General features: G+C 40.5%; 1 long non-coding RNA gene across 2 annotated transcripts in view; it reads right to left on the minus strand.

The window, feature by feature from the left end:
• Positions 1 to 1,284: 1,284 nt before the first annotated feature.
• Positions 1,285 to 10,741, minus strand: part of LOC139041844 (uncharacterized) — a 33,012-nt gene continuing 23,555 nt past the window's right edge. Inside the window, exon 3 of one of the 2 annotated variants that reach the window (XR_011497852.1) lies at positions 1,285 to 1,953. This is a non-coding gene — a long non-coding RNA (uncharacterized lncRNA). Of the gene's footprint in view, positions 2,885 to 10,741 lie in introns of both variants that reach the window. The other variant, XR_011497851.1, reaches the window with a different exon arrangement.

Raw genomic sequence — 10,741 nt, forward strand, 5'->3', positions numbered from 1 at the left:
GAAAATATTAGACATGAAAAATAAAATAGTTGAAATAAAAACATCTAATAAGTGAAAACAGAGTAAGTGAAATAGAATGAATATAGTTGAAGAAAGAATTTGTGGACACAAGATTGTGGAAGTCTCACAGTAGGAAAACACAAAAAATATAAAATATGAAAGAAAAGCTTAGAAATGTGGATGATAAATATAGAAATACCAATGCCTGGGCAATAGTTCCAAATGTAGAGAAAAGTAAAAATGCAGCAGAGAAGATATTTGAGGAAATAGTGGAGATAAATTTCCCCTAAATAACCTTATTCGAAAGGGCTCATAAAGGGGCAGAGAACAGAGATCAGGAAAAATCCATTCCTAGGAATAACAATAAAATTTGAGAATAATGACAAAGAGAAAAGTCTAAAAGCTTCCAGAGAGAAAGAGCAGATCACCTCCAAAGAAATGACAATGAGATGGATATCAAACAGCTACATTGGATGCTAGAAGACAGTGGAATAGTAGTTTAAAAATATTGAGGAAAAATAACTTTGTAGAATTTTATATTCAGCCAAATTATCGTTCAAATAGGAGAAAGTCATAGAAAATTCCCTGTATCCAAGGGCACAGAATGTTTGCCACACAAAGACCCACATTGAAAACACCTTTGAATGAAGTCCTTAAATAATGAAAAAAGTCAGGCAGTGCTGCAAGAGATATGGGGGAGGAAAGGGGAGAGAGTCATGAAAGAAAAATAAAAGGAGATAATGTTTTCAAAATAACCCCAAATTTAAATTATATATGTTCTAGAAAATTTCCATGATAGCATGTGTGTGTGCATGTGTGTATGGGGGAGAGAGGCAGTAGGATGAGTTAACTGGGCATGAGGGTAAGTTGAAACTGACAAGTAGAAATGGCAAGCAATAGGATATATTGGAATATATGAGGAAGTCATTTGGTGTAAACCTAATTCGGCCTGACTTTGAGTTTCCAAAAAGGCCTGACATGGCGATTGAGCATGCATCGTATATCTGCTTTAAACATTTCCTATGGCAAGAACAAACGGCCTTAAGATAAAGGTGCAACTTCCCCCCACATTGGCATTTCCTTAAGGACAAGCATCTTTCCTTAGGCTAGGAACTGACTGCTGCGCCTGCCTGTGACCATCCAGCTTGTCTGTGACCACCCAGCTCGAGACAACAGACCTGCCACCCTGCTGTGTCCATCAATCGCTGTGCTGACTGAGCAGTCTCGTAACTATTGTAAAAGGGACATTTCAGTCATATGTGAAACATCCTCTTTGGGGGTATATAACCACTCTGCACACCCCACTTCACGGTCCTCACATTTTAGCTCAGAATAAACTCTCTCCCAAATTTTCATTTATAGATTGGTTATGGATTATTTTCATCCACTAAACAGTTGCCACCTTAGGAGGAAATATAGATACTAATAAATTTTAAAAAGCAATCAGGATGAACAAACATGAAGTGATGAATTAGGTGTGTGAAAGATGACGTGAGTGGAGCCATATTAAAACAGAGCCAGAGCAGCCATTGCAGAGGAATTGCCTTGCAACACTTGTTTTCTTTATCTTCCAAACTGGACCAAACCACCAACATTCCAAGAAGTGAGTAAGGACAAGAATATCCTGTTTGTAAGGACTGATGAAACTGGATTTTGCTGATGACCAATCATTAACCAAACAAGTCTGGCCTTTTGCCTGATGATCATACCGCAAGCCAATCTCTGAAGTACAAAGCTAGCCTTACCTTATCTAGCACAAATGAACTCTTCTTTAATACAGCTCCTCTCATCCTCCCTTTTCCCCATAAAAACCCTAAGCCCCTCTCCTGTAATTAGGACAGTATTTGGGTTTCTACCTGAATCTGTGCTCCTTGAATTGCAATTCTTTGATCCCAAAATAAACATCTCACTGCCTCTCATTTCGGCTCTTTATTTTTAGGTTAACAGGCGCAACTGCCAAAAGAACAAAAATAGGATATGTAATTGTTTTTATTTGAAAATTTTCAAACATTCAGAAAAGTCACAGAGAAGAGGTTAGAGGACATCCACATACCCTTCACCTCCCAGGTTCACCAGTTAACATTTTGCCACATTTGCCTTATCACTCTCTTTTTCTCTCTCCCTATATAACTTTTTCTTTTTTCCCCCAAATCATTTGAGAGCAGTTGCTGGCACCATGACACTTCATCTTCAGTGTGCATCTCCTAAGAACACAGGTGTTGTGTTACACAACCCCCACATAAGTATTACACTCAGGACATTTAACATTATCTTATACAGTTCAGATTCAAATTTCTCCCATTGTGCTGATAATGTCTTTAGAAGCCTTTGGACTGCAGTAGTGGGGAAGTCCAGGATCCCATCCAGGATCACACACAGCATTTAGTGATCAAGTCTCTTTGGTTTCCTTTAATCTAGAAGGGTTCCCTTGCCTTTTTTGTTTTGGTTTTTACCTTTAATTACTGACATTTTTTAAAAGCCCAGGCCATTTATGTTGCAGAATGGCCCTCAATTTTGTCTGCTTCCTCATGATCAGACTGAAGTTAAACACACTAGTAGGAGTAGAGCCAGATGACGCTATGTCCTTTTCAGTGCATCACATCAAGAGCCACGATGTTTGTCCCATTATTAATGATCCTAAATTTCATCACTTGGTAAGCTGGTGTTCAACAGTTTTCTCCACTTTAAAGGTATCTCCTGAGGCCGGCCCCGGGGCCCAGTGGTTAAGTTCGCGAGCTCCGCGCTGCAGGCAGCCCAGTGTTTCGTCAGTTCGAATCCTGGGCGCAGACATGGCGCCGCTCCTCGAGCCACTCTGAGGCAGCGTCCCACGTGCCACAAACTAGAAGGACCCACAACTAAGAAGATACAACTATATACCGGGGAGCTTTGGGGAGAAAAAGGAAAAAAAAGGATATTAAAAAAAATATTACAGATATCTCCCCTCCCTTTGAATTAATAAGAGATCCGAGGAGTTATACTACAATACCACATGACCACATGTTCCCCACCAATTGTTGAAGCATCCATTGATGATTCTTGTCTCAAACAATTTTTACCACGATGTTTGTAAACTGGTGATTTTCCTATTTCTATCACTTCTTCTACATTTATCAGTTGGCATTTTTCTGCATAGAAGAGTTTTCTTCCTTCTCCTATTTTCATTTATTGGTTTGTTTAGTATTGGAGGTATCATTATGAACTTATGAATTCTTTTTTATTCAATGTGTTATAAATTGTTTCTAAGTTCATTTATTTTGCTGCTAAAATTTGGCCAGTGGGAGCCCCTTCAAGGTGATTTCTGCGTTCTTTTGAAATGCTCTCATCAGTTTTTTAGTATTTTCAACAAGCTGTAATTTTTCTATGCTAGGCCTAGAATCAGCCTATTCTCCAAGCAGTTTGGCTTTCTTGCATTGAAGAAAGGTGTTTAGAAACCAAGATCTGGTTTGTTTCTTGCTGCCAAGGGTGTCCTTGCTTTAGAACCATTCAGTGGACAGAGCTAAGGACATAGATTTTTTTTTTTAATCATGAATTCATACTGATACCTTGTAATTCCAATTCTTTGCAACAGGGTTTTTCCTTTCCTTGTGTCTCCTCCCACAAGGAGAACTCTAGTTCAAATATCAATGTATTTACTTAATCACTCAGTCCTACAACACACACAAAATAGTTTTAGAATAGCTGACTTGTCAGCCAATATTCCTACGAAGAACAAACTTTCTTGGCAGTCCTTTTGATCCGTACAATGTATGTCATAGGAGTTATATTTTTGCCTCCTTGTGAATATGCCATAGTTGGTGTTCAGTTAGGTTTTAAGTTCATTTGCTAATTTGTATTCAATTTTCGGGTTTCCTTTTTCCCCATCCTTGTTAATGTTCTTATGTTCTTTAATATATAAGACAGCAATAGGGTTCAAAAGGCAAAACTATATAAGAAGTATAATTGAAGAAGTCTCATTCCCTCCTCTATCTCTTCCAGCCCAATCCTACCCACTCTCTATAGGTAACTGTAGGAGGAAAAGCTAAAAATAAAATCTCTTGCCAACCCAGAAATCCTTTCCACAAATGGAGAAAAGAAAGAAAGCAGTTTTATTATTTAATAAGCACTAAACCAGACTATGATGTGCCTCCCAGACAATCTTCTAACAAGATTGCAAAGACAGAAAGAAATCTCACCCTTCTAGATAGGCAAGCAGATAAGATCCATTACATACATGTTCTCAAGATAAACGATAACTAGTTTTCACGTAAGGGGACATGACAGCACCAGTTGCTGTACATTTTTTCATAGTTCTTCCTAAATTCACCTAGTAAGTAGGGTGACCATCTGTATTACCTTCATCCTAAGGAAGGATAAAATTTCTCTCTCTAATGACAAGCAGGTAGCTACAGCTTGGTGCAAGGCAGTAGGCTCAATTCTCACGGTGTCAAGGTGATAGGGCCACTGTCTCCCTGGATATTTACATTTCTAAGCAATAGCTCCCAAGCCTTTAAGAAAACATTCCTGGGTGGTAACATCATCAAGAGGCTTATTTAGCTTTTACATAAGGTTTATATACATATCAAAGAGATGGGGAAAGGACTCATAAATATAGTTTACTCATAAATACAGTCATAAATACAATTACATTGTTATATATTATATATTTATTATATTATACATTCATAAATGCAATTACATGTTATATATATAGTTACACATTGTATATTTACTATATTAATTATACACTCATAAATACAGTTTCTCAAGGAAATGCTCCAAGAAAAGAGAAAGAGGAAAAGATCTCCTTCCCTTTGGGCAAGAGGGAAAATTCAATCTTATTTTTATTTAGGCTTATGTAACAAATATCATTAATTCCCAGTTTATCATTTCTGTGTGTAATTTTTCGAATAAAAGTAAAGACATATAAATATTATTATTTCACTTTTTTCCTAGGTGTCAAGTCTTGTAATAGATGCCCACCATGGAGTACATTCCCCAGACAAAATGGGCAAAAGTTCTTTCACAACACACCTGCTGTGCTATTTCAGGTGCCTTGGGGCCAGCCCCATGACCAAGTGATTAAGTTTGTGCGCCCCACTTCAGCTGCCCCAGGTTTTACTGGTTCGGATCCTGGGCACAGACATGGCACTGCTTATCAAGCCATGCTGAGGTGGCGTCCCACCTAGCAGAGCCAGAAGGACCTACAACTAGAATATACAACAATGTACTTGGGGGCTCTAGGGCAAAGAAGAAGAAAAAAAGAAGATTGGCACCAGATGTTAGCTCAGGTGCCAATCTTCAAAAAAAAAATAAAAAATATATATTTCAGGTGCCCATCTCTGGGATAGTGGTATATCACGTTAAGAACCAAAGTTTGAAGAACTTCCCACTTTCTAACTCTCTAGAGGCCTCTAAAAATCTCTGTGAACTGGAATTATTCACCCTGATACAACCTCAGAAACCCTGAGTTGAATTAATTTACCTTACCTTTCCTGTTACTGGAAGATGAAATCACCCAAAAAAGACAAGATCTGATAAAGACAAAGCTCCCTAAGAGGGAATCTTGCAAGAAGTTTACTTCCAGAGGGAAAAGTAACAGCATAGCAACCCTCTGAGAGAACTGATAAATAACAAGCCGCAATTCAATCTTTTGTTGTTATTGTCGTAGTTTCCACTTAAGAGCAAAAAGGCAGCAGGATGTAGTAGAACAAGGTCCTGGCCTTTTGAGTGACACTGTGTTCAAATTGTTACCCACTGCTTACTAGCTCCATCACCTTGGGTAAATGTCATCATCTCTTTGAGTCTCAGCAACTACTCTCCTCTTGTTTTGTTTGCTTCCTTTTATCCCCCTTCCACTACAGTCCCCCCTCCCAGGCAACAATTCCAATGTGTTTGCTGTGCATGTATTCTTGCACAATGTACATTGTTGTTTTTGTGAGCATGTATTTTTAATTTACATGAATAATATTTTGATATATATGACTTAAAGACCCAATCATGTTGCAATATGTCAATTGCTACTAAACTTTGGCATCTTGAAAAGGATTCCAAGGACAGTGTGAGTTTGGTAACTTAATCTGATTTTCATTTAATTCTTGACAATTTGCCAACAAGAGCTGAGTTGTCCACATTCCATGCTGCTCCCTTGGAGGGGGAAAAACATCTGTCTCTAAGACAGCATGAGAGCCAACTGGAACCCACGAGGTTTATGAACAAGACAGATAACAATAGAAAAAGAAAGTCCAGGCTGGCCAACTAGCATAGCTAATCTTGGACACCTCCACAAATCTATCTTAATTTTGCTCTACTTAGCCAGAATTGCATCAAACTACACAGGATATGAGATGAAACCATGTTCGTGGTTCACTTGTAATCAGAATGCTGAAAGGGACTGCAGAAATCTTAAGATAAACACCCCACACACATACACACCTCTTTACACTGGGAGAAACTGAGCACCTACAAATGAACGTAACCACCAATGTCACACAGCCAGTGTGGTGGCAGACCTAGGTCCCCACCTCCTCAATATTTCACCAAGCTCCCTCTCAGTAGTGTTGCACAAAACATCCAAAGTAATGTTCTCCACAGCATGCTTCACCTCCCAAATATCTTGTAAATATTATCCAAGAATGATGCATTAAGAGTAAGAATAGTTTCCATCGTTGTTAGCTGCCATAAGCCCCTACATCCAGTTCATGTTGCTGGCACCTGCCTTTGACACTGTATCCATAGCAATGCACAAATATTGTAAACACTCTGCAGACTAGGGGTTTTTTTGCCAGGGTTAATCGTGAAGCAATAATACGTTGCACATGTACACAGAATTGGGGTATTTACAGCATTTATGAAGCTTTAACATCTGCACAGCCAGTTTGCCAGGCTTATGTTGTGGGTATTACAAAGTATTTCCTAGGAAACTGAAAATAAATATATTATGAAATTTCAATTTTCAACATGTCAGTAGTGTTGTACTGGCATCCTGTCACACCTGTTGCAAAACACACTGTTGGCCAGAGGCAGGAACTCCTTATGAAATCCCATTACATCCTCTGAATCTGCAGGAATCCCACAGAATGACTTCTATGTTAATGAAAAGAACAAACCTTAACTGAATACTCACTGTGTGCCAGGCATTATGATTAGAGCCTTGCTTGCATCTTTTCATTTAATCCTCACCTTAACCCCTAGGAGGTGGGCACTGCCATTCTATTTTCCCAATTTAAAAATTGAGGCCTAATGAAATTAAGTAGCTTGTTAACAATCAGAGCTAGTGAGTGGTAGAACCAGGAATCAAACCTGTATCCCTGTGACTCTAAAGCCTGTGTTTGTAACGTGTATTCATGGCCTATTGGTTGTAAATTACAGATGTGACCATAGTATAAAATCATTCCCTGGATTCAATATATTCACAGTGAAATACATTGCTCTGTGAAACAGGTATTTAAAACAGACTCCACCATCTAATTCCCTTTATAGAAATTATTCCATTTCTACTTCAAGCAAGGGATTCATTTGAAATGCCTCTTTGAAATGGCATCTATTAAGAAAAGACATTTCCATTTGAACACGAGTCTGAGCAAGGACTGTCCAGAGCAGCCCCCTCTGAAGCCACTGAGGAACTGTGCAGCAGAGACTCAGGCCGGGAAAAGATCCCAGTGATGCCTTCTGATTTCTCACCACAACTAGTTAATTCAAGAGCCATTTGCAACAATATGGATGGACCTTGAGGGTATTATGTTAAGCAAAATAAGCCAGACAGAGAAAGACGAATACTGCATGAATTCACTCACATGTGGAAGATAAACACACACACGGACAAGGAGAACAGATTAGTGGTTACCAGACAGGAAGGGAGTGGGTGGAGGGTGAAGGGGTACGGGGGCTCATATGTATGGTGATGGATAAAACCCAGACTATCCGTGGTAAACACAGTGCAATCTATACAGAAACTGACATACAATAATGTATACCTGAAATTTGCATAATGTTATAAGCCAATATGACCTCAATAAAATAACTTTTTTCAAAAAAGGAGGAGGGGCCAGCTCAGGAACACAGAGCTGGCCATGCTGCCCTCTCTGTGAGGCATCATCCAAGGTCGTGTCAGCAGCACAGAGGGCTTCTGGGGGTGGGCAGGGCCAGGCCCCTCTCCTGAGCATGTACATATGCCATTCTTCCATAGTCACTGTGGGGAAGAGAGCTCCAAGCAATTCAGCTGTAACTCTTTCTCCAGACTAGGTGGAGCGGGTTAGTAAACGGATATCAGCCTTCAGGGGGCCTGTGAGCCCGAGACCAGGCATCTTCAAGCGGGGTCAAGGTGGAGGTTAAGGGGCCACTGGGATTAGAGAAGGCTGGGTTGAGCCCAGGAGCAGAGTAGAGTTGAATCAGCCCTGTGACTGTGGGGTGGAGGAGGAGGATTGTCTTACAGAATGTAGCAAGGAGAATTTGGCCTTCATCACTTAGAAGTTCTAAAATGGAGGTTCTCATCATGGGTTCCACGGATGGGTCAGTGAACCTTCAATATTGTCTGGGATTAGGACTGGCCAGGTGGCATAGTGGTTAAGTTTGGCACTCCACTTTGGTAGCCCGTGGTTCGCAGGTTTGGATCCTGGGTGTGGACCTACACACCACTCATCAAACCATGCTGTGGCCACGTCCCACATACAAAATAGAGGAAGATGGACGCAGATGTTAGCTCAGGGACCATCTTCCTCACCAAAAAAAAAAAAAAGTGTGTGTGTGTGTGTGTGTGTGTGTATATATATATATATATTTTTATATATATATATATATATTTTTATATATATATAATCTGGGATCCAAAGAGGCCCCACAAACAGACAGCCTGGGGCCTCCAGGAACTGTTCTTTGGGGAGTGTGGGGGGCGTTGGTGGATGCAGTACCAAGGCTCTCAGATGCATTAAGGAAAATGGACTTAGTGAGCAAGGGCAGAAGGCAGAAGAGGGTAGCAGCTGCCACTTAACTAGCCATGCAATCTTGAGCAAATCATTCCACCTCTTGAACTTGGGTTTCCTCATGAGGCAGTTACACTTGATGATTTATAAGTTTCCAGCTTTAAAATTCCAAAAAATTCCAGAAGCACTATCTACTAGTGATAGACAATTTACTGGGAGAAGTAGTGAGTTCCCTGTCACTGGAAGTGGGACGCCTGCCACAGCATGGCTTGCCAAGTGGTGCCATATCTGCACCCGGGATCCGAACTGGTGAACCCCGGGCCACTGAGAAGCGGAACGTACGCACTTCACCGCTGTGCCACCGGGCCAGCCCCTACAAACTACATTTATACCTGTGTCAGAAACATGCAAACCCACTCCCCCATTTAAGCTTTACAACATACAAATTTCTCAATATATTTTAAGTTTTTAAGAAATAAAATCTGCAGACTGGTAGGAACACTTTAGAATTCTCCATTCATCTACCCTGTAGTCCTAGGGAATTAAGTTAAAAGCAAAATTGTTCCAGGGCAAAGATACTTGCATAGGCCTTTTTTTTCTTTGTTTCTTTGTTCCTTCTTAGTCAAGTTCAGTGGTTTTCAAATTTGTGCTGCAACATGGTCAATTTAATTGTGATTTGAACGGTGTCCAAGGACTATGTAACTTTAGGCCATACTCAGGGCTCAAGGCACAGTCTGGAGCATGTTCACACTTAAGAGCAAGCTTTGGAGTCCAGGGTGACCTCGGGCAGGTTTCTTATCCATTCTCAATCCCTTTTCTAAAATGGAAGTGATGACAGGGGCTCCTTCACAGAAAACGTTTGAAAGGGGAATTCGTGACCCCTGGGCCTCTCCACCCTGCTCTCTGGCACCCACTACACTTCTCACTTCACCCTCAGCTGTAGTTAGAACTAGTCATCAGCATCATCTCCCATTGGCATCGTGGTCACCTTCACATTCAGGGACTGTGCCTTGTGCTGCAAAGCTGAGTCCCAAAGCCCTGTTCACTTTCTCACTGGACCAGGGACACTCAGAGTTTAGGAGGCAGTGCCAAGCCCCTCCTGCTCCTTATGCTCAGTACATTTTCTATGCGTCTCCCCAGCTGGGCCTCCTCTGCTCACCTATTCTCCCTCTAAGTCCTGCTTCCTCATCGGCTCCCCTCTCCACTTCATTGCTGCTAACCTACTGCCTAAACCTGGGCAAGGCCCTTTCTGTGGGCCTCAATTTCCTTTTCTGGACAAAGATGAGCTTGGCTGCAACAAGAATTACTGTTACTGCTATCACAAATGTATCCTGTGCTTGCTGTGAAACACCAAATAGTTCAACAATGAGAAATGTCTAACATGAAGTTCCCCATTATCCCAGTACCCTCACTCTCAACCTAACCCTTGTGTAGAAAAGCAATTACACTTTAGCAGTTGAATGTGCACTTTTCTAGATATCGGCTATATATATAAAAATAGGTATGAATGAAAGAGTGTATAATATACATGCATACATACTCATAGACATACTTTTGTTTATGAATGGGATTGTATTACACACACTCTTCTGCAACTTGCTTCCTTTATTCAATGATAAGTCTAGCAAGTAATTTCCTGCTGGTATACATAGATATAGTTCATTCATTTTAACATCTGCTTAGTATACCACATACCATTTTTATACACTTGTTTCATTATGTATGGAGTAGATTCTTGGAAGGGAAATTGCAAAGTCAAAGGGCATCACATTGAAAATTATTGTAGACATTGGCAAATGGCCCTCCACAAAGGCTGTACAAACTTACATTCCTACCAACAGTAT

Source organism: Equus asinus, chromosome 24 (assembly GCF_041296235.1).
Source record: "Equus asinus isolate D_3611 breed Donkey chromosome 24, EquAss-T2T_v2, whole genome shotgun sequence".
Lineage (NCBI taxonomy): Eukaryota > Metazoa > Chordata > Mammalia > Perissodactyla > Equidae > Equus > Equus asinus.